This window comes from Odontesthes bonariensis, chromosome 14 (assembly GCF_027942865.1).
Source record: "Odontesthes bonariensis isolate fOdoBon6 chromosome 14, fOdoBon6.hap1, whole genome shotgun sequence".
Classification (NCBI taxonomy): Eukaryota; Metazoa; Chordata; class Actinopteri; order Atheriniformes; family Atherinopsidae; genus Odontesthes; species Odontesthes bonariensis.
In genome coordinates this window covers 36,726,179-36,748,697 of record NC_134519.1, presented here as the reverse complement: position 1 = coordinate 36,748,697, position 22,519 = coordinate 36,726,179, and the positions used below count along the sequence as shown (strand labels likewise).

Below are 22,519 nucleotides of genomic sequence, written 5' to 3'. Positions count from 1 at the left end.
AGGCAAATCTGAGTTTAACTTAAAATACTACGAATACTCAAAAGTCAAGGGATGATATGAGTCAGAACCTTTTTTCTTTTCTTCTCTTTCTTGATTCACACAAACATCAGATTTCACACACACATTGACAGACAACAGAGACCGGTCCCACGCACTCACACCAAGTCGGTCGATCACCAAGTCAGTCGATCACCAAGTCGGTCGATCACCAAGTCGGTCGATCAAAGTTTTGTGTCAGTCACCGTTCAAATCTTCACATTTTTAAATTATCAATTTCTTTCATTTAGACTTTTAATTTTTCAGGAGATGTTGGTGTCGGCAATATATGGAATACAAAATGTGTTTTCCCTACAAGCCTTGTGATATGGTCTCTGACCAAAGCAACAGATGCTGACATGTATTTATCAGCTTCGCTGTGACCTCTCAATAATAATCTCCTGTGGCCAATTTCATAAACGAATTTGAATTTTCTTCTCAAAATGTCTTTATACTGAGGTCTCGGATAACTCTAAAGAGTTCTAGGCAGATATATAAAATGATATAAACATATATACTTAAAATGTGCTCCTCATAGAACTGGATTTTTTCATTTCAGAGTTTTTTTTGAAAGCCTGATTGATTCAATCGTTGAACTTTAATGTTCGCCAGTCAATCAATTATCAGTATTCGTTTTACTCCTTGACTAGTGAAAATAATTTTCACGTATGTTTAATGCGTCTAGTGTACCCCGTACTCCCGTCAGTGTTCCTCCCCCCCATGCATTGAAGGATGGCTGATAGAACGCAAAAGGTACTATTGGTGGTCGCTCAACGGCCTACCCGCTTCTTTACAGCTATTAATTAATCCAGTTTGAATTCATCCGATTCACAATTGGCCGGAGCGCAGCGACTATAGTCCTTCTTAATTACCAACAAAAAAAATACAATACAACCACACAAGCCAGACCAACTGCTCACAGCTGTCTGCTTTACAACTCACATCAGCTGCTGTTTACCCAATTTTTATCCCAATTCACACATATGGCACCTCTTGGCCCAAAATTTCCCAAACAATTTCAGCAGCCCCTCTGCGCAGAAGTAAACAATGGAAGGGCTTACCGTGTGCAGGATCCGTCTCTCTCCTGTGTTCTTTTAAATTTGGGGAAGCCGGAAGAAGCCGTCAGCTGTGCTCCACTAACCGAGATCAACTGCGTAATGGTAGGAACAAAATCCCACCTGCCGGCTTGTTACAGCTGATGTCGGTTGTCGGGGCACAGAGGACACGCTCCGCCGGGATCCAGATGCAAACTCTCACGAATTCGGGGTCACCATTATGTTGTGGAGAAATTAGAGTCGAATCCCGCGTTGGTCAGCCGTCCATTGGGGAGTTTATTGAACAAACCGTCACAGCAAAACGTGCATTCAGAATGTACAAAATGTCCGCCGTCTTCCTTCTGTGATCTCTCTTTATGCTGGTCCTTATCAAAACAAGCGTACGTGGCACTCTCTGGAGGTGCCTAATGTTAAACAACTCATTCTAACTATCAACAATATTCTAAACCAGTCAGCAAGGCACACGATGTAACTAGGCCAGAAGTCATGAACATGTCATGACATCCTTCTCCCACATCAGGTGAAGAGGCAGTTGGAGAGACTGAACCGGAACAAGGCTGCAGGTCCAGATGGTGTCAGCCCCCGAGTCCTGAAGGCCTGTGCAGAGCAGCTCTGTGGGATTCTGCAACACCTTTTCAACTTTAGCTTGATCCAAGAGAAGGTACCACTGTTGTGGAAGACATCCTGTCTGGTTCCGGTACCAAAGAAAACTCACCCTTCAGACATTAATGACTACAGACCTGTTGCCCTGACATCCCACATCATGAAGGTCCTGGAGAGACTCCTGTTGACCCACCTGTGTAAGCAAACCAGCACATATCAGGACCCCCTGCAGTTTGCTTATCGCCATGGAGTTGGAGTTGAAGACGCTATCATACACCTGCTTCAACAAACCCACTGTCATCTGGACAAAGCAGGCAGCACTGTGAGGATCATGTTCTTTGATTTCTCCAGTGCATTTAACACAATCCAGCCTGATCTGCTTCGTCTGAAACTCCAGAAGACTCAGGTGGAGGCCTCAACAATCACCTGGATTAATGACTACCTGACAAACAGACCACAGTTTGTCAGACTGAAGAATTGTGTGTCTAACCAGGTGATCAGCAGCACAGGAGCACCACAGGGGACTGTACTCTCACCATTCCTTTTCACTCTGTACACTTCAGACTTCCAGTACAAGTCAGACTCCTGTCATCTACAGAAATATTCAGATGACTCTGCAGTTGTCGGGTGTATCAGAGATGGACAAGAAGCTGAGTACAGAGAGCTGGTGGACCGCTTTGTGGCATGGTGTGGGAACAATCATCTCATCTTGAATGTTAACAAAACAAAGGAGATGATTGTAGATTTCAGGAGAAACAGGGTCAGATCAAACCCTGTTTCCATCATGGGAGAAGAAGTGGAGGTGGTTGAGGAATATAAATACCTTGGTGTTCATCTGGACAACAGACTGGACTGGAGACACAACAGTGAAGCCATCTACAAGAAAGGACAGAGCAGACTGTACTTCTTGAGGAAGCTAAGGTCCTTCAAGGTTTGCAACAAGATGTTGCAGATCTTCTACAAGTCTGTTGTTGAGAGCGTCATTTCCTCTTGCGTCATCTGTTGGGGCAGCAGCATCAGAACCAGGGACCTAAAAAGACTCAACAACCTGATAAAGAAGGCTGGTTCTGTTCTGGGGACGACTGTGGAACCTCTGGAGACAATAATGCAAAGAAGGATTTTGCATAAAATCAAGAGAATTATGGACAACCCTGAACATCCTCTCAATGAGACTGTTATCGGAAAACAGAGTCTCTTCAGTCAAAGGCTTCTTCAGTTTGGATGCAAAACGGACCGCTACAGGAAATCTTTCCTGCCCACAGCCATCAGCATCTATAATAACTCCTTGATTTAATTGAGCTACATCAACATTTAATTTCCCTCTGGGATAAATAAAGTATTTTTGAATTGAATTTTGAATTTGAATATTATCTATATTTGTAAAATATATTGCAGTATAATGCATCTATTTCATTTTGTTGCTCCGTCACATCAGTCACCCTTTCCTTTTGTCTCTCTTTTGTTTAAGGTAGGTGCCAGGAGTGAGTGGGGATTGAAATTTGTTATTGTTGTCTGTTCTTCTCCGTTTTCTTATTTTACAGCGGCTAACAAGCCCCCAGCTGAGTGCTTCGGTGCTGGAGTTCTCCCCAGTGAGTGAGAGGATCGCCTCACTTTGGCTGCAAGTCGCAGGAGGGAAGGTTCTGACTGTTGTTTGTGCATATGCAAACAGACAGCAGCTCAGATTAACTCAGAGTCTCTGGGTGATGTCCTGGGGGGTACCACCTCAGGATTCCATTGCTCTTCTTTGGGGGACTTCAATGCCCATGTTGGCAATAATGGAGTGACCTGGAGAGGCGTGACTGGGAGGCCTCTGTGATCTGAATCCGGGTGGTGTTTTGTTTTTGGACTTTGCTAATCATGATTGCTCATCACGAACACCATGTTCGAGTCTAATGTGGTACATAAGGGTACCTGGTACCAACCAGGCCACCTTAGACCAGAGGTCAATGATCAACTTTGTAATTGTGATATCAGATCTGCGACTCTGTCTTGGACACTCAGGCGTAGAGAGAGGCAGAGCTGTCAGCCAATCGTCACCTGGTGGTAAGGATCAGTTGTTGGGGAAGACCGGTGGGCAGAACTGGTAAGCCTAAACAGGTAGTGAGGGTGAACTGGGAACGTCCGACAGAGGCCCCTGTCCACGAGGTCTTGAACTCGCACTCATGCCTGTCATGGTGGTAACCAAAGGCCCCGCTGGTGGATGCCAGCGGTAAGAAAAGCCATCAAGCTGATTGTTCCTGGGGTCACCTGGCAGTGGAAGGAGCACTTTGAGGATCTCATCAATCTGTCTGGTACTCCATTGAGGAGGCAGAGTCTGAGGACTTGGGGGAAAATTCTGGAAAATCACTGTGATAATGAGCTGCCTGTCGGCAAAGTGGCGGGGGTGGACGGGATTCATCCTGAGAATTTAAAGGCTTAGGACATGGTGGGGCTGTCTTGACTTGGCTTAGTTACTGAGGGGGACATGAGAATTTGACCATCCAGTCTACATGTGTTTTGCAGACTTGCAAAAGTTCTACGACTGTGTTCCAATAAGGATTCTGTTGGGGTGCTGCAGGAGTATGGGATACTGACATCGCTTTTGCAAGCTATTCTGTCCCTGTATAACCAAAGCAAGAGCTGTGTCTGCATTCTTGGCATGACGGCTGCTCCTTGTCACTGATCTTCTTTGTACTTTTCATGGACATGATGTCAAGGTGTAGTTGTTGGGGAACATTAGGGTTGTATCTCTGCTTTTTGCGGATGATATGGTTCTGTTGGCTTCTTCAAGCAAATACCTTCGGAGTGCACTGAAGCAGTTCACAGCTGAGTGTCAAACGACTGGGATTTAAGTCAGCTCTTTCAAATCTGAGGCCATGGTTCTCAACCGAAAAAATGCTAGGAATGCTCCCTCTGGGTCGGGGATGAGTCCCACCCTCAAGCAGAGCAGTTGAAGTATCTCAGAATCTTGTTCACGAGTGATGGTAAGTTGGAGCAAGAGATTGACAGACAGATTGGGGCTTAATCAGCAGCAATTAGGGAGCTGCTTTGGTCCTTGGTGGTAAAGAGGGAGCTGAGCCCGAAGGCTAAGCTTTCAATTTACTGGTCCATCTTTGTTCCAACTTTTACCTATGGTCACGAGATCTTGGTAGCGACTGAAAGAAAGAGGTCGTGGAAACAAGTGGATAAAATTGATTTACTTTAGAGCAGAGGTCTCACACTCGCGGCCCACGGGAGGATAGTTTGTGGCCCTCGCCTTAATATGAAAGTTTAATGTTAGTGTGGCCCGCGATTTTAATATGAATGGTTGTGTGCGGGGCTGATTCAACTCGGCAATACTGTATTGCCGAGTTGACACCATTTGCGTTTCGACTGCGCAGGCACGAGAGAGAGAGGGGTGTGGGGAGAGGTTGCTTGTGAAACCTGTGCGTTTCTGTCCAAAGCGATGCTCTGTTCAACGAGCGCTTGTCAGAGGGCGCGCTGATGGGTTTATCAGCAAAATAAGCCAATAACGTTCGGTGTGGGAGGGCGTCGATTTACTCTCTGACAGTCACCTAAGTTACCACTCAAACCTGTGCATCCTGCCAAATGGCAGAGGGTGAATCCTCAAGTAAAAAACGAAAATATAAGACTCATTTTACAGCAGAACATACTAAAGTATATCCATGTCTAGTGAAGCTGAAGAATGATGACACCGTGGCAAGATGCACTGTATGCAATAATGACTTCAGTATTGCCCACGGCAGACTTAATGACTGTAAAAGACATGTGGAGGTAGGCTAAGTTGGACTCGCCATCATCTGCATTTTATTTCTGTAGGTTAAAAATAAAGCAACCCCCTGAAACTGACACGAGACCCCCGAAAACAAGATTTGGGAAATCTTGGGGGGTCTCTAAAATATTGGCAAAAATGTGTTTTATTGATATTGAAATCGTGTGTAACGGGAACTATTTGCATATCCGAAGTGTTGTGTTTACATCAAAGATAAAAATTAACAGATATGACAACGACTGCATACTGCCAACACAGTCTATCCCCATAATTTCTCACGAATTCTATCTCTAGGCCTGTTTGTGTGGTTGTGCCTCTTTCCCACGCTCCTTTTGATACAATGTATGTTGTGGGTGTGGCCGAAGTTTGAGAAAGTGTTTTTTTAATCATTCCATCTTCAGTCAGATCAAGTAAGTGCAAGTGGTCAGCGTTAACAATGGCTAAACGACAGCAAGGCACTCTTTCCAATTTTGGATTTTTTAAGAAAAGCAAAAGTTCCGAGGAACAACGAGATGTTCAGTCAGCAGATTACAGTGGACAAGCGTCCGCAACCACCTGGGGGGTATTCCTAGAAAGTAGCTAAAGTAAGCCAGGCTATAGCCGGTAAGCGTCGCTTGAACTAGCGCCATCTCCCAATTAAGCCTCAAGTCGTTCCCCGAAGCCATTCCAGCTGCATCTCGTTGAAGCTAATCCAAGCGAGGCTTACATAGCCTAGCTTAGTGCGAGTGCACGAGCAACGTAAGAAGCCCTGACGAGTGGATGGTGGAAAAACCGAGATCTGTGTGAAAATGAGAGCGAGAAGCGCTGTTATTTTTTCGTCAGCTGAACAAATAATGCTGATGGAGCTGTATGAGGATTTTAAAAGTGTCATCACCAGAAATGGTAATACAGCTGCGATCAATAAAGCGAAGAAACGTCATGGCAAACAACTGCAGACAGACTAAATGCGTAAGTTATGAAAGTTTCATACCATCGACATTTATTTTACTGTCCTCATGTATTTATGCTCTCCTCTTTGTGTTATAATGTGTTTACATAAAGCATGCTGAATTGTCTCTGTATGAGATGTACAGCACAAATATACTGGCCCTGCTCACTTTATTAATAACCCAATAATCGACACGCATCATCATACTTTGTGACTATAATATCGTGAGTGTGAGACCCACATATTAATTTTTCACTGTTATATCTCAACAGGAGCAATCTTAACAGCCAAAAGTGTACCTGGCAGCAGGTGAAGGTAAAGTACAGGAAAATATTTCAGAGTGGTAAGTAGCCTTTGAAGAAATGTGTTTGTCCAATAAAGAGAGATATGGAAGAAACTGAAAATAAAAAAGATCAAGCCAGAGATCATGAAACTGGAGAGGGATGTTAGTATAAATTCAGGTGGGAGAATTTCGTGTTGTGAACTGTATTTAATTCTGTTTTCTCTCCACAGCTTGAGAAACATGTAATAATAATTAAACAATTCAACTCAACTTGAACTCAAACTTGTCATTATTGTACGGTTCATGCAACGTGTTAGAAATGTGTTTTTTACATTTATATTCACAGTGGGGTGCCATGACCTAACGTGTGGAAAGTTATAAATCATCTCTGTCCATTTAGCGAGCATTAAAGAGAAACAAATAAAATCATTTAAATTAATTTAAAAACAAGCAACAGTCAAGATAAATTAAAAGATACCGTGCAGATTTCATGCATAGACACATGAGAACAGAAATGTTTTTAACCTGGATTTAAAAATGTCTCCATTTGGTGAAAGTTTAATCTCCACTGGCAGTTTGTTCCACTTGTTTGCAGCATAACAGCTAAATGCTGCTTCTCCATGTTTAGTCTGGACTCTGGACTGGACCAGCTGACCTGAGTCCTTGGATCTAAGAGCTCTGCTGGCTTTATATTCTCTGAACAGATCACAGATTGTAAACCATCAGCAGGCTTTTAAAATCTATTCTGTGACTGACTGGAAGCCAGAGTAAAGATTTTAAAGCTGCTGTGATGTGTTCAGATCTCTTAGTCCGGGTTAAAACTCCAGCAGCAGCGTTCTGGAGGAGCTGCAGATGTTTAATGCTCTTTTTGGGGGACTCAACGAAGAAAAGACTTCAGCCTGAAAAGTTGTCCACAAGACAAAATGTATAAAATATGAAGTATACTATTAATTCAAGATGGCTCTGTCAGAAGTCAGCCATGGTGCCTGAGAACTTTAAGCAATGAACCTGTATTTAATTTGGCCAAAGGTCATTTCTATCTGTGCCCTTGTTTTAGCATGTGCATGTGCATGTGCATGTGCATGTGCATGCCCTTGTTCCTGGATCAGGATATGGTGTGAGGAGGTACGGCCAGCATGCATAGCCTCTGTCCCCAAGCAGGACACCATTGAACTCTCCTGCAGAATAAGAGAAATGTTGGATGGATATACATGTGTTAAGACTTGGCAATTTGATGCAATATGTGCCTTATATGGCTATCTATAATAAAGTATGACGAGCACTTTAAATTCCTTAAGATGACCTCTACACCTGACCTCTCATTACATTACCAAAATTCTGCCTATGCTACACCTTACTTCAAAAGTACACTCCTTCGGGTCAGTAAAATTCTTGCACCTTGGGCAAACCTCTGTGCCAGTGAGGATGCTCGGAAGATCCTAGAATCATGAACTGATCCCGGCCATTTAGCCTCAATGTTGGAAATGAAATGAGCTCCATCACAGATCATCGGTATGCACGGAGGATAGGAGTCAATGATGAGGTTTCACAGGGCATAAATGTAACATTGCTCAGCGTTACTCAAAGGGGTTGATGTGGTATTTTTCAAAATGAGAAATCCAGTTCAGAGTCTATGGACAATTATCCCCAAGTGTACCTGAACATTTAGGATATGGAAAAATGTTCGGTGTACATAGTCAGCCTCCACGGGTCCAGCAGGGGCCTGGACAATGTGACAATGTTTAAATCCAGACTGAAAACAGTTCTATTCAGATGTGCATATGATACCTGAAAGTATTTTATCTGCACTCTTCACTTTTAAATTAATTAATTAATGATTTTTTTGTTTTTTGGAATGATTTTATTGCCTTCTTGTGATTTTATGTAGCTGTAAAGCACTTTGAATTGCCTTGTGTACGAATTGTGCTCTACAAATTGCCTTGCCTTGGATGCGTACATGGGTACAGTACGCCCCCCCCCCCGACACTCTCCCTCTGTTCAAGTCTAAACTCAAAACCCATCCGTTTAACTTTGCTTACCTACAGTGATTGCTCCGTTCTGTGTATTTTTAATATGGTAAGATGTTTTAATTCCTGCGTTTTATCTAATATCTTGTTTGTACAGTCCTTGACTGTTTTGAAAGGAGCTTTCAATAATTTGTATCATTAACATTATTACCTGTCCCCCATTTTTCTGAGTCTGGTCCTACGTGGGTGTAGATCGGATGTTTGTTAGGTATTGATTAGTTTTAATGAATACCATGTTCTCTCTCATTTAATTTCATGCTTATGTGTGTATAGTTGCGTTTCTTTAGTTGCACTGGCACCGACTGATTGATTTTTCGAGACAGTGAAAGTGGTGATATGATAACCACAGTTTTTGTTTCGTTTTTTAGACAAGACATGAGTTGCGGGAGCGCAGAATTCTAGGTGAACATTTCTTTCCGGAGTCCGTTTCAGCCGGTCGGACATTTTTTGAGTTGCAGCTAAGCTAAGCTTCAACTTTAGCCTGCCCGAGACCAGTTTAGTTCAGCAGCATAAACTACCATGGTTACTCAGCGGGCGTTCAAATAAGCCACCTTTATGGAACGGAACTCTCGCTAACTTTAGCCAGAAGTAGCGAAATAAGCCAGGCTTTCCGCTAAGCCAGCTTCTAGTAATACCCCCCTGCACTACTGGGAAAGCCGGACCCACGGTCAGCATGCAGCAGGATCGAGCAGGCAGTGTGGAGCCGGTGGGTGAGTCCACGTCCATGGCCCTCTCTCACCTTGTTGCCGTGCAAGATTGGTTGTTTTATTGTGTATGCCGATGTGAACATGATTTCCAGTGATCTTTGGTGGATGTGTTGAGTAGGCCTATGTTGTGTTTTTCTTGCGTGTGGTATTATTGTTGACGCGATGTTGTTTTTGTGCATGCCAACGGATATGATTTCCCCTGGTGAGTTATGATTGCAGACGCGATGCGTGTGTGGAGGTGTGGAGCCTGTGTGCTTAATTGGCATAAAGCTGTGCTGTCCGCTTATGATTCTTTATGTAGGCTTCTCATGTGTTTTCGAGATCCGCGCTCTGAGTCAAGCGCAAGAGCAAGCACACTGCCATTATTACTGGCCAAACATGTCTTGTTCAAAGCCTGCAGTGAAGAGAAAGGTTGGTGATGAGCACAGACAATTTCAGGAAAAGTGGGAAATTCAGTATTTCTTTGTTGAGCACAGGGGCATCCCAATGTGTCTTATTTGAGAAAGTTGAAGTTCACAAGGAATACAATTTGAGACGTCATTACACAACAAGACATGCTGAGGAGTGTGCTAAATATGAGGGACATGAGAGAGCCAACCAGGTTGCTAATATTAAAACATGTCTACTGAAGCAACAAGATTTCTTTAAGAAAGCAACCAAAGAGAATAATGCAGCAGTTGAAGCTAGCTATGTGGTTAGTGAGATGATTGCTAAAGCAGGAAAGCCCTTCACAGACGGTGAATTTGTCAAAAAGTGCATATTGCAGGCTGCAAGTATTGTCTGTCCAGAAAAGAAAGGTCAGTTTAGCAACATCAGCCTTTCTGCGAACACCGTGGCAGAGCGCATTTCTGTGTGTTTCCCGCAGGAAATTGCTTAGTCAAGGTGGTGAGTCGTCGGCCGGGACCAGGGGTTTTGCGCGGATAGCGTTCCGTCGGGTGGCGGGGGGGCGGGGGGTTACTTGGAATGGGACGGGGGCTGTTAGAGCAATAACAAAGCTGTTTAAGAGCTGTAACACTTTTTTATTTACATTATTAACTATTTACATTAACAACCAGTAGGTGTCGCAATTCAATGTTATCAATGCTGTCTTTTAATGTCTGAGCCTGGCAAAGCATTATTACTTCGGTTTAAAAAAAAAAAATAAATAAAAAAAAATTCTATATTTTTTTTTGGGAACGTTGGCAAGGCGGCAGTGCGAGTTTGCTAAGGCGGCCGCCTTAACTATAATGCGCTGCGGGAAACACTGCCAGACCACCGCTCAGGAGATAGTTCACCAGCTGTGTGATGCCATTGAGAATGCCGGTTTGCCATGGAAGAAGTTTGTTGGAATAACAACCGATGGAGCGCCATCAATGACAGGGAGGAAAAATGGACTGGTGGCACTTGTTCAAAAAAAACTGGAAGAGGAGAATGTGGAGGAGGCCATTGCTCTGCACTGCATTATCCATCAGCAGGCTCTTTGCAGCAAGTGCCTGAAGTTTGACAACGTGATGTCTGTCGTTGTAAAATGCATCAACCAAATTAGATCCAGGGGTTTAAAGCACTGAAGGTTTCGTGCTTTTTTTAGTGGAAATGGAGTCAGAATGTGGGGATGTGCTCTACTTCACTGAGGTACGCTGGCTCAGCGGGGGAAACGTATTGAAGAGATTTTTTGAGTTGAGAGAAGAAGTGAAAGCCTTCATGGAGAAAGATGGGGGTTCTGTTCCCATGCTAAGTGATCCCAAATGGCTCATGGATTTAGCTTTTCTTGTTGATATCACACATGAGCTGAATGTACTGAACAAGAAGTTACAAGGCCAGGGGCAACTTGTCAGTGCTGCCTTTGACAACCTGAGAGCATTCTCTGCCAAACTTGTGCTATGGAAAGTCCAGCTCTCTCAGACAAACCTTTGCCATTTCCCAGCATGCAAGGCACTCATGGATGCAGGCACACCATTCAGTGGTGAGAAGTATGTTGATGTCATTTTGAAGCTACAGGAGGAATTTGATCAGAGATTTGCAGACTTCAAGAGGCACAGAGCCACATTTCAAATTTTTGCAGACCCCTTCTCATTTGATGTGCAAGATGCCCCTCCTGTGCTTCAAATGGAGCTCATTGATCTGCAGTGCCACTCTGAACTCAAAGCCAAGTTCAGGGATGTGTGTGGAAAAGCAGACAAGCTCGGGCAATTTTTGAGAGAATTGCCCCCCAGCTTCCCTGAGCTTTCCCGAGTGTTCAAGCGGACCATGTGTCTTTTTGGGAGCACATACTTGTGCGAAAAGCTCTTTTCTACCTTGAACTTCAATAAGTCCAAGTACAGGTCCAGACTTACTGATGAGCATCTTCAAGCCCTACTGAGGGTCTCAACTGCTTCCTCCCTCACGCCAAATGTGGCTCAGCTATGCGAGAGGAAACGCTGCCAGGTCTCTAGCAGCAAGAAGTAGGCAGAAGCCATGTTCAGAACAATGTTCCTTTCAAGGTTAAAGAACTGTTTGTCACACCCATGGACTCTTGTTTTCAGTTTCATGTTCTAGGTCACGTTTTTTGTTCTTAGTCCATGTTTAGTTTTGCCATGTTTTAGTTTCCCTTCACTTACCAGTTCATTAGATTCACTCACTTCACCTGTGTTTTTTCCCTCAGCTGCACTCACTCTCCAATCACTCTCACTCCCTATTTAGTTCTCAGTCCTTTGTGTTCTTTGCGAGATCATTGCCAATCATACCTGACCTGCCTGAGTTGATTCCCGTTCTTCCCATGTTCTTCGTCCCCCTCGTAAAGCTAAGTGTTTATTTATACCATGCCATGCCCAGTTCTTTGTTTGTTTTGTTCTCAGTTATGTTTTTGAATCCGGCTCAGCCGTGCTTTTAGTTTGAACTTTGTTTTTTGTTAATAAATCAGCTTTTACTTTTGAAATCCGCATCCTACCTTCCCCACCTTCACCCCCAAGACCTGACACTGTTAATACATACATGTGACTGTGAATAATAATACATTTTTCTAATCAGCCATGTGGTTTCTTCAGTTTTCTATATCTGCTGTATTATTATTGTTTTCATTATTATCATTTTATTTATTTATTACTGATTGATAATTATTTTTCTTATATTTGATAACATTAAGTTTTTATCCGAGCCTAAAAAACCCTAATGCGGCCCAGCCTCACCCAGACTCTACCTCCAGTGGCCCCCAGGTAAATTGAGTTTGAGACCCCTGCTTTAGAGGATGGCTGGGCTCAGCCATTGAGATAGGGGGAGAAGCTCGGCCATCTGGAGGGAACTCAGAATCAAGCCGCTCCCCATGTGCCTCGAAAGGAGTCAGTTCGAACATCTGGTTAGGATGCTTCCTGGCTGCTTTCCTTTGGAGGTTTTCTGGGTACGTCCAACTGGGAGGAAGCCCCAGGGCAGATCTGGAACACGCTGGAGGGATTATATATCCCATCTGACCTGGGAAGACCTTGGGGTCCCCAAGGAAGAGTTGAAGAGTATTGCTGAGGAGAGGGAGGTCTGGATTTCTCTCCTGAACCTGTTGCCTCTGCGACCTGACCTCAGATAAGCAGAGGACGATAGATGGATGGATAATTTTATTATTTTTATTTTTTTAATTTTTTTAAAGGAACAATTGATCAGTTAGTACTTTTCAGACCACAGTACTTTGTTTGTGTTTTAGAGTTGTCTTAAAGAAAATGTGTTTTGGTTGTGAGAGCAATTTAACCCTTTTCAGCTTAATCAAAGACTCAGCAATTGCAGATCAGTGGATGTGGTTAATTTTTCCTGGAGAGCAACAGAGTTGGGAAAAGGTTTGGATTTTTTTCTCCATATTTCACAGATGACAGTTTATGAAAAATAATAAGTAAAAGATTCACGTTGTAGGCCGACTGAAGGTAAAAAACACACTGATGCATTCAGTTGTCTTAGGTATGAATTTAGTAACACAATTCTTTGCTTTTATAAACCACCAAGAAACACTTGGTGGTTGTTTACTCACACAAACAACTGCACAAGTACAAGTACTAAGCATATTTACCAAACAGAGATATGCTGCTAGCTGATATGCTGCTAGCTGATATGCTGCTAGCTGCTATGCTGCTAGCTGCTATGCTGCTAGCTGCTATGCTGCTAGCTGCTAGCTGCTATGCTGCTAGATCTACTGAAAGCTGGAACTGTGCTGGGGACTGCTCAGGAGCTTGTTGAGCTGAATGTACGAAGAATAATGTTGACAAGTGTGATCAAGACAGTAGACAACACTACACACCCTGTACACTGATTCCCAATCTAGGGTCCCTGCCCTGCTTAAAGGGATGCCAAGGATCACAGAGGGTGTGTGTGATCTTCACTCCACAGAGGCTGCAAAAATTTGATTTGCTCACGTAAAAGTTATACCACATTACCTGGACTATCAAAAAGTCTGTGTGAGGATACAATGCATGTTGTGAGTGCACCTACAACTCCATAAAAACTTGAGTTTATCTCAAGGACACATTCACTTACAAGGAGGACAACCATCTGATTTAAGGTCCTGAATCAAATAACATGCAGTTTAATTGTGCAAACTGGAGTGCAGAGTTAGAAAAATTTGAGACGAGGAGCTGCAACAATATCCACATGAAATACGCCAGTGGCACTGTGTGTCTTTCTGGACTGATTGGTGTACCCATTTATTCTGCATGTAAAAACATGCTTTATGGAGGAGAAGAAAGAAAGGTTTCCAGAGAAGAAAAAAAATGGTGATCACTGCTATACATAACACCGTGATGAAACAGCACTGTCACTATCTTTCTATCCATCTTTGAATGGGATCCATTGTGTCTCCGTACTGTGCACATTTTACGCAGTTAGCACATTAGCAGCTGCTACAGTAGATGAGTCCTGTTTCCACATGGGGGATGTGATATGGCAAGTAGACAGTATCAAAGTAACATTCATGTGATCGGAATGATGCACGTTTCCCCAGGAGAAAATTGCATTGTAACAAGCAGAGTTACTCCCTTTACCTGTAAGTGGTTATAAAGTTGTTGTCATCCGTTCTTACTGAAGCTCTGTTCAAATACACCCTTTCTCTCTGTATGCCGACCAGTAATAATGGATCTTTGACATGATGCACCTGGTTGCTTAAGACTCAGAGGTGTTAGAAAGCGTTATGAGCTATCTAAAAATCCAAAATGAGTCAAGCAAGACAGAACCACTAGCTTGGCATCCTCCAGCTCAGTTTGCATTTTTGCTAAAACTCTCTGAAAATTCCCTTTTAGACAAGAGTATTCTTTGCAAGGATTGAACCATTTGCTATAAACAAATAACTCCTTGATGTGGTCCTGACGGAACTCTACTGATGCACAGAGGAAAGTGGAACTGATTTCATACAGCTGTATAACTGAAGAGACAAAGAGAGAGAGACATTAAGAAATGCTGGGGGCCATTAACAATTCCCTTCATCGCCTAACACTATTCAAAAGGAGATGTGCGTCACAATCTGTGTGGAAAAGATTTTTCATTTCTGGCTTTTCGCCCACTGACTGTTCTGATTCAACACACTCGTTAGAGCAAGGAAGAAATAAGAGCAGAGAAGAGTGTAGGCATAACCTCCTTCTCAGAGATATCTCCGAAAAGATGAGCTCTGCAGTTCTGTTTTTCTCAGGAATTAAAGCCAGGCTTTGTGCATGCCTTTGAAGCCTACAATAGACAGACAGGCAGAAAGGAACAGCTCTGTGGTGGGATGTGTGAAGGAGGTGGGGACGGAAACAACCAGCTGACTGTGAAAGAAGCATGAATCATGTCTTCAACACTCAACTCCTCCTGTCATACAAATTCTTTAGACTGATGACTTTAGACTGAAAACGCCTCTGTAACTACACTCTGTATGAGTATCAAATAAAGGAAATCATGGCTTTCACAAAGGGAAGAGAGAATATTACTATGGATGTACGAATACATAACACAGTCCTCTTTAAAATCACACTCAAGGGCTGTTAAGTTTTTTAAGTATGCAGGGACATTAGTTTAAACGAGCCCGCATTACTGGCTAATGGGACCATTTGAATCTGTTCTATTTTGAGTGGGTGTGTCAGGGAAGTTCCATGCTTGCTGGAGCCATGATTGTGGGTTTTGGCTCCGTTGTTCTGCATGTTTTGTTTCATTAAATCTTTCTGTGTTGTGTTTTCGGTCCAGCTGCTCTTGTAGGATTAGCAGAGCCTGGACTCGAGCTTATCCAGTGATAACGTACCGAATGACAACGCAGTTGTGAAGAAGTGAAACATATTATTGAAAATGATCAATTTGATGATCAATTTAATTGATTATTTTCCTTTGGGGTTGATGAAGAAAATTTTAATTTCGTCTTTTTTCATTATCACCCAGGTCTTTGAAGAATAGTACACATAGGGAGGTTTCCCGTTTTACTCTTGTATGGATCTTGTGAAAAACTTGCAGTGGAACAATAATGCTTTTTCAGGGTTTTTCCTGCTCGATGGCACAGAAATTTGGTGTTTCCTTGATTACAAACAGTCACAAGCTACTATGTGGGAAGATATATGTTCAAACATTACACATTACAAATACAAGACTCGTTCTAAATAGGACCTGTCTAAGTCTTCAAACTAGACCTACTCTGCACTTCTTTCACAAGCTGACAACAACCTCCTGGGGTCATAATAAGGGGGCTCCAGCCAGTCAGCACTGAACCTTATCTGCCCATAGTTCTCCTAAATAATTGACGGTCACTAAACAGCCTGATCAGACAAACATTATCATTTTAAATGGAGCAGCCCTCTGGGAGGGTACCGTAAGTGCTGAGGACTGCGGTTCAGTCAACACGGCCAAGCTTTGTTTGTGGAAGCTGGCTCAACAAACCCTGAACCTCCACTCGCAGATAACCGGTTCTATGTCAGTGGTTCTGACCTTTCTTTGTAAACTCAGATTTTCCTTTACCCGATCAGTGCACCCTAACATGACTTGTCTGTATTACGCATCATTTGAGCTTCCTCAGCACAAAATATGCCCATCATCTGACACTTAATGTATAAGAACTGCGGGTTGTGTTATTGAACAGATGAGAAAAATACACAGCTCAAAAAAATAAAGGGAACACCTAAACAACACAATGTAACACCAAGACATCCACTTCTGTGAAATCAACCTGTCCAGTTAGGAAGCAACATTTGCTGTTGTGCAAATGGAACAGGCAGCAGGTGGGAGTGAGAGGCAGTTAGCAAGACCACCCCTATAAAGGAGTGGTTCTGCAGGTGGGGACCACAGACCAGTTCTCTGTTCTCATCCCTGCAAGATCACAGGAACAAAGAGAAGGCATTAAGAGTGCCTCAGGGTGTCAAATAAATCTTTCAATTGACAGTTATTTGAAGCATTCCTCTCTTCCCCTACTTGTAGCAACAGTGCTGTGTTTTTCTGTTTTTCTGTAAATTGGCTGTAGCTCTCCATGACCTTTGAATAAGGTAGGTGTCATCTCATTGGTCTGGAGCATTATTACACATCAAGACGCAACACAGCCATGGTCATCCTGGAGTGTTAACTTATGAACAAGAGACAAGATCCTCATAAGGGACGGAGAAGTGTTACACCAACATGACACATGATGTTTTTACATGTAAATAAATTAGGGGAGTGCCTGCAGCCATTATAGCTTTCAATGGGAATGGAAATCTGGTTTGTGCACCGTGTGCAGTTTCACAATAATTGATATTCATAAAAGACAACCATACAAACATATTGCTTTATAACTGATGAAAACAATGCACATATACACCTCTGTTAAATGTATGCAAGTTCTATTGTTCCTTCTTGAGTAAACTGCTAGCAAACCAGTGCCAGTTCACTTTCCTTCCTTACATATCCACATCACCATGTCCAAAATACCTGCCTAATGCATAGTTTGGCAAGCCCAAAAACACAGCTGTCTAGCACAACATCATCTTTGACCAATCAGACAGCCTGGGCCAATCAAAAGGAAGACCTTAATGGTACATGAGCTAAAACAGGGCACTGAAAACAGAGCTGGGCAGCAAGTGTTACTGAAACAATACAAGCTAAATAACGTACATCTCTTCAAGCAAATACAAGATGTATTAACTCAGGCTCTTTAAGATTACTGTCCAATGGCTGTCAGGCTTTATTTGATCTTGGTGTATACACACACACACACACACACACACACACACACACACACACACACAAGAATCTATGTAATATCCTGCACATAAGCTATTCCAGCTCCTGTGTTTCACAGATTAATTTGTTAACCAGCGCAGATCTGTTTCACATCTAGTGACTGGAGATGACACCCAGAGGTCTCATTATTTTACTCCCCTAGTGGAAACCTGATTAAGTTGTTTCCTGAAAACAGTCTAATGAAAATATTCAGCTTTTGAGTTCAAATGGGAGATGTGTAGAACTATGTATCACCATAGTGATTCTGCTCCTAAAACAGATGCTGCAGATGTGAGACTTAACCATACTCAACTGTTTTTTAATTATTAAAGCACCAATTATGTCATTTTAAAATATATTGTAGTTTTCTTTAACCACTTAATGCCTGAATTTATATAGCTGTATATATAAAAATGTTTTAGCCTTTAAGTAGATGGTAAATAATGCTGAGATTATTCATTTCACTTTTGCACAAAAAATAAATAGAAATTTTGGTATGTTGCAAATTTGCGACAACAGGCATCCTGATCAATTTGGAGTCAATTTGGTATGTTTGGTATGTAATTTGGTATGTTGCTTATTTGCAACACCAGGCATAATGGTCAATAATAAGATAACAACAACACAGTAATATAACAGTGAAAAAACAATGTTTTTTTATTCACCCTTTTTTTTTTTTACATATTTATTTATATAAAGATTCCTAGGTCCGTAGTGAATATGGACTAACCGGCATTGGGGGAATAAAGATGCTATCTCAGCTGGTTTATTGAGTCAAACGGTTTGTAGCATATATGCGACAATAGGCGTTAAGGGGTTAAATAATATTCAGTCAACCCTTTTTCAGTCTCTGGATCCACAGTTTGAACTAGTGTTCTTGAGTGTATAACCTGTGAATGAAAGTTTATTTATCGAGCTCATTTCATCACAAATAAAGTTAATGTAAGAGTTTACATTGAAAGACATGGTTTCTAAACATATAAGCACAAGAAAAACATGAAAAATCCAACACCTTAATAATACCCCAATGACAAATATACACAGTTTTTGAACACGTACAGCGCAATGCAATAACCAAAAAAACTTATAAGGGCCCAAAGAAAATGAACTAATAGCAGGATTTAGAAAGGGATTCTACACTGAACACAGAGTACTAGAGTAATATGTTCAAAAATCTGTGTTCATGTAAGACTTCTGGCAGCTGCATTCTAATCAGAAGTTGTCCTACTGACTGTTTAGCTAATTCTGCAAATAAAAGAGTTTCAGTTCTGTACTCTGCTCAAGATGAACGCATGGCTCTATCACTTGTCAGTTCAATAGTTCACTAAAGTGACTAAAATTTGTTTGACAACAATGTTGACCCTATAAATGTCTGGGAATTTTTCAAATATCAAGTTAGACTGGAAGTCATTAAAAGAGGTAAAGGAATCGAAGAGGAAAAATAGATGAATCTGTGCTGATGAATAAACTGAACCATCTACAAACAAAGAAGTGTATCTTACCTGAAGAAGAATTACAACTGAAAAATCCTCGATTCGTAAAGAGTATTTCATTAGTATAATAAACTACTAATACTATTGGTATTAGTAGTTCAAAGATGCATTTATGAGATCTCAAGCCAAACGGCTGGAGGAGGGAGAAAAAAACACAATCTATCTTTTTGCTTTGGAAAAAGAAACTTTAAGAGGAAATCCTTAACCAGGAGAAATATCAACGAAACTCTCTCCAAAGATCCGAAATGAATCTAAAACTTTGGAACAGAATTTGATCATTTTCATTTAGAAACAACTCTGAGCCTCCTGTGACACAAATCTCTCCAGCATTGAATGAAAACAGGCTCCTTCCTCTCAGAGAAAAGATCAACTCCCTGGCACTGGTGGTCTTTCAGCTAAATGTTATCCACACTTCTGGGATATCCTCCAGGAAGCCCATAACTACTAAATGCATCAACCGTGGGGAAATGACTCCTGTAATAAAGCATCGTCTCTCTTATTCCCAAACCTGACAAAGACCCTCTTTTCATTGATAACTGGCATCCCATTACTCTCATGGCTATTAATCATAAACGGCTAGCTTTAGCTTATGCAAACGGATTGAACAGATTATATTAGAGACCTGATTTTATTCTTAGATTTCCACAAGCCATTTGACAGAACGGAACATTAGTTTCTTTGTCTTTGTCACCCTTTGGCTGTGGCACTGTCTTTATCCACACTATTCAAATGTTACACAACAACATAAGCAGCTCAATCAGAGTCAATCTGGAAACCTCCAATAGATTCTCCATTCAAAGAGGAGTCAGACACGGCTGCCCTATCTCACTTATGAAAGATAATCTCTTCTATCAGTTTTTAGCAAACAGTAAAAAAAACTTCTCAACTGGCTGATGATCCAGTTTTTGATCTAACTGCCAGACAACAGCTACACTTTTTGAACATCTTTACATGTAAATGAACCCATATCAACTGAGGTCAATAAAGTTTCCCAGCACTTTATCTGGAAAAACAAAGCAAGAAAAAAAGTGCTTAACAACTGCAAAGAAGAGTAGGGCCATCAAGTCCTGGGTTTGACTGATACTGTTCATTATTGGCTGAACAGATGTCTTAGTAACCTTTGATGGATGATGTCTTTGATGGATCTAGAAATGTCTTCTTCAGCCTTGGAGGAGGTATGCAGTCAAGGGTAGAAACTGTTTTCATGGCTTCTAAGCCAGACGGAAAAATGAATGGCGTGACTGATGGAGCGAGGGGGAGACGGTGCCTTGATTCTAACTCTGAAGATCATAAGATCACGATATGCAAGAGCACTGACAGTATGCTGCTCACTGTTCCATGCTGGTGAGAGTGAAGGTGAGCACGCTTCTGGCTTGTGATGCAGCAACACCTGCACCACACAGCCAGCATTAGTCACAGCTGGAAACATCAGCCGAGGTGAGAGCTCTGGATCATGTGTCCACTTTTCTGTCACTACTTCACCAGGACACACACATCTGAGTCCGGACTCAGAGTCTCTGTGACCCATGAAACTGATTCCCACCACAGTCAGATAATGTGAGCAGAACCTACAGTAAAAACACGTTGTGCTGATGTGTGGCTACAGAATATGGAAGTGCTGCTCCGGAATGCACTGCAGGGCTCCACGTCAGGGGCCCATCAGGGGCCCATCAGGTGACACCACAGCCCTGAGCCCACAGCCAGACAGCATGAGAAGCAACCCAAACTAATATACCAAGAAATCCATCCATCAGTAGACCTGCATTTAACATCTTGGGTCAAATTGTTGGATTTAACTTTCCTTTAAAAATGTAAAAATAAAAATAAATAAAACTAAATCAATAAATGCAAATTTAATCAATGTAAAAATAAATCAATAAATCCAAAATTCTGCAAATGAAGTCCTCTCTGTCAGGTCATTGTTTTATCAGTACAAAAAGCACGTTAAACACTCAAAAGTAACTATAATTCTCAGCATTATCATGGTCATCTCCACAGTGAGAGAATGGAGCATTAGTTCACCACTGGTGGCACACACAGTGTCTGTGGGATTAAAATCATAAAAGGATCTTGGAGACTTTCAGAAATGTAGCTACATGAATGGAACATGTTGAGTGAGTGTGCTGTGTTTTACCTTTGTCTTTATGGGTAAGAACACAAAGTCAGTAACTAAAGGCAGATCTAAGCTTCTCCTCCCCTGTCAGCTGTCTGCGCAGTGTCTCTGGGTTCTGTGTGGAAGTAAGACGCGGAGAAGGAAGGATCTGACGCCCACACGCCCGTTTCTCTCTCACCAGCAGCGGAATGAGAAACATGCTGGGGTCTCACGTCCTCTCATCCTCAGCCACAGGCGACACGACGCCAGCTTCTCTGAGATCTTTCTTTAACTTCTAACTCATCTACAGCCTCCACACCTCCTGCAGCATCCCAGCCATCCCATCAGCCCGGGTTACCGGTCTGTCCGCCACAGCATCCCTCCATCCAGCTGCGCATATTTAACTGAGCGGCTTCAAGGAGGGATGGCAGCGCGTGCGGGGGACCCCCTCGGCTTCGCTGTCTTTATGGGATGGAGCGAATGTCACAGAACATATTCCATCATCTGCCAGCTTTTGGAGCTACTAGAGAAAAAAGCCAGCATCTTAGGGGATATTCATGACCATGTTAAAGCAAATCCTTCCTAATTCCCCCACACAGCATCAGTGTGCGCGCGCTGGCAGGAGCCCCTCCGGCTCATCTCATTTCTGCCATTAAATATCTGCCTGAAACTTCAGGTGGTGCTCAGAATAACGGTGCGTGGGCTGCGAGCTAAATATAGAAATAGAGCCAATAATGGTGAGATGGATCTTTCGGACTTAAGTGGAGATTTTTGGTCACCTTGTTTGAAGCATTGAGTGGGAAAAAATTAAAAATGAAAAAGGCATAAACCAGAGAAATGGAATTCGAAAGCTGTGGATTTCCACACGCGCGAGAACGGCATCGATGCGAGCTGCTGCTGGATCTCCTTTAACGCCAGTGCGGCTGCACACTGTAATGATGGCTGTCACAGCCCGCCACCGGTGTGACTCATTCAGCCTCAGATGCAGCGACCGACGGCGGAAAAACGCGCAGCTGCATCTGCTCTGCGCGCCAAAGCCAACATCTGGAACATCTGCTTACCTCCAGAAGCTCCTCACACCATCACCGACTGCCTAATCCACAGCTCCTGCCGCTGCGCGCGAGTCTCAGGGAGCGTGCTGTGGACGTGCGGGCACAGCGCGGGTCGCTCCAGCCTGTGGTCTGCAACAACTGCGGCAGCAAGTGCACCCCAGTCAGGCAGAATTCCACCGGAAGACAGGCAGGGGGGGGGGGGTGTGTGCGCTACAGAATAAAAGTCAAATCAAATTTGACTAACTGAATTGTTGCATCAACCCCCACCAGGACCACCTCTGCAGTAGTATCACTTTCAGGGTGTATTTCCAGCTGCGCAGGTGTTGGCTCTGACTGAGACTACATCTTCTCCACATGGA

The 22,519-nt window shown here is 42.7% G+C and overlaps 1 protein-coding gene across 2 annotated transcripts in view; it reads right to left on the bottom strand.

Annotated features, from left to right (window-relative positions):
- LOC142399497 (disks large-associated protein 1-like) overlaps window positions 1-22,288 on the bottom strand; it is a 205,885-nt gene extending 183,597 nt beyond the window's left edge. For both annotated transcript variants that reach the window (XM_075484215.1, XM_075484216.1), the window contains exon 1: window positions 22,170-22,288. The gene's annotated coding sequence lies outside the window, so the exon portion shown is untranslated. The remainder of the gene's footprint in view (window positions 1-22,169) is intronic.
- Window positions 22,289-22,519: the final 231 nt, after the last annotated feature.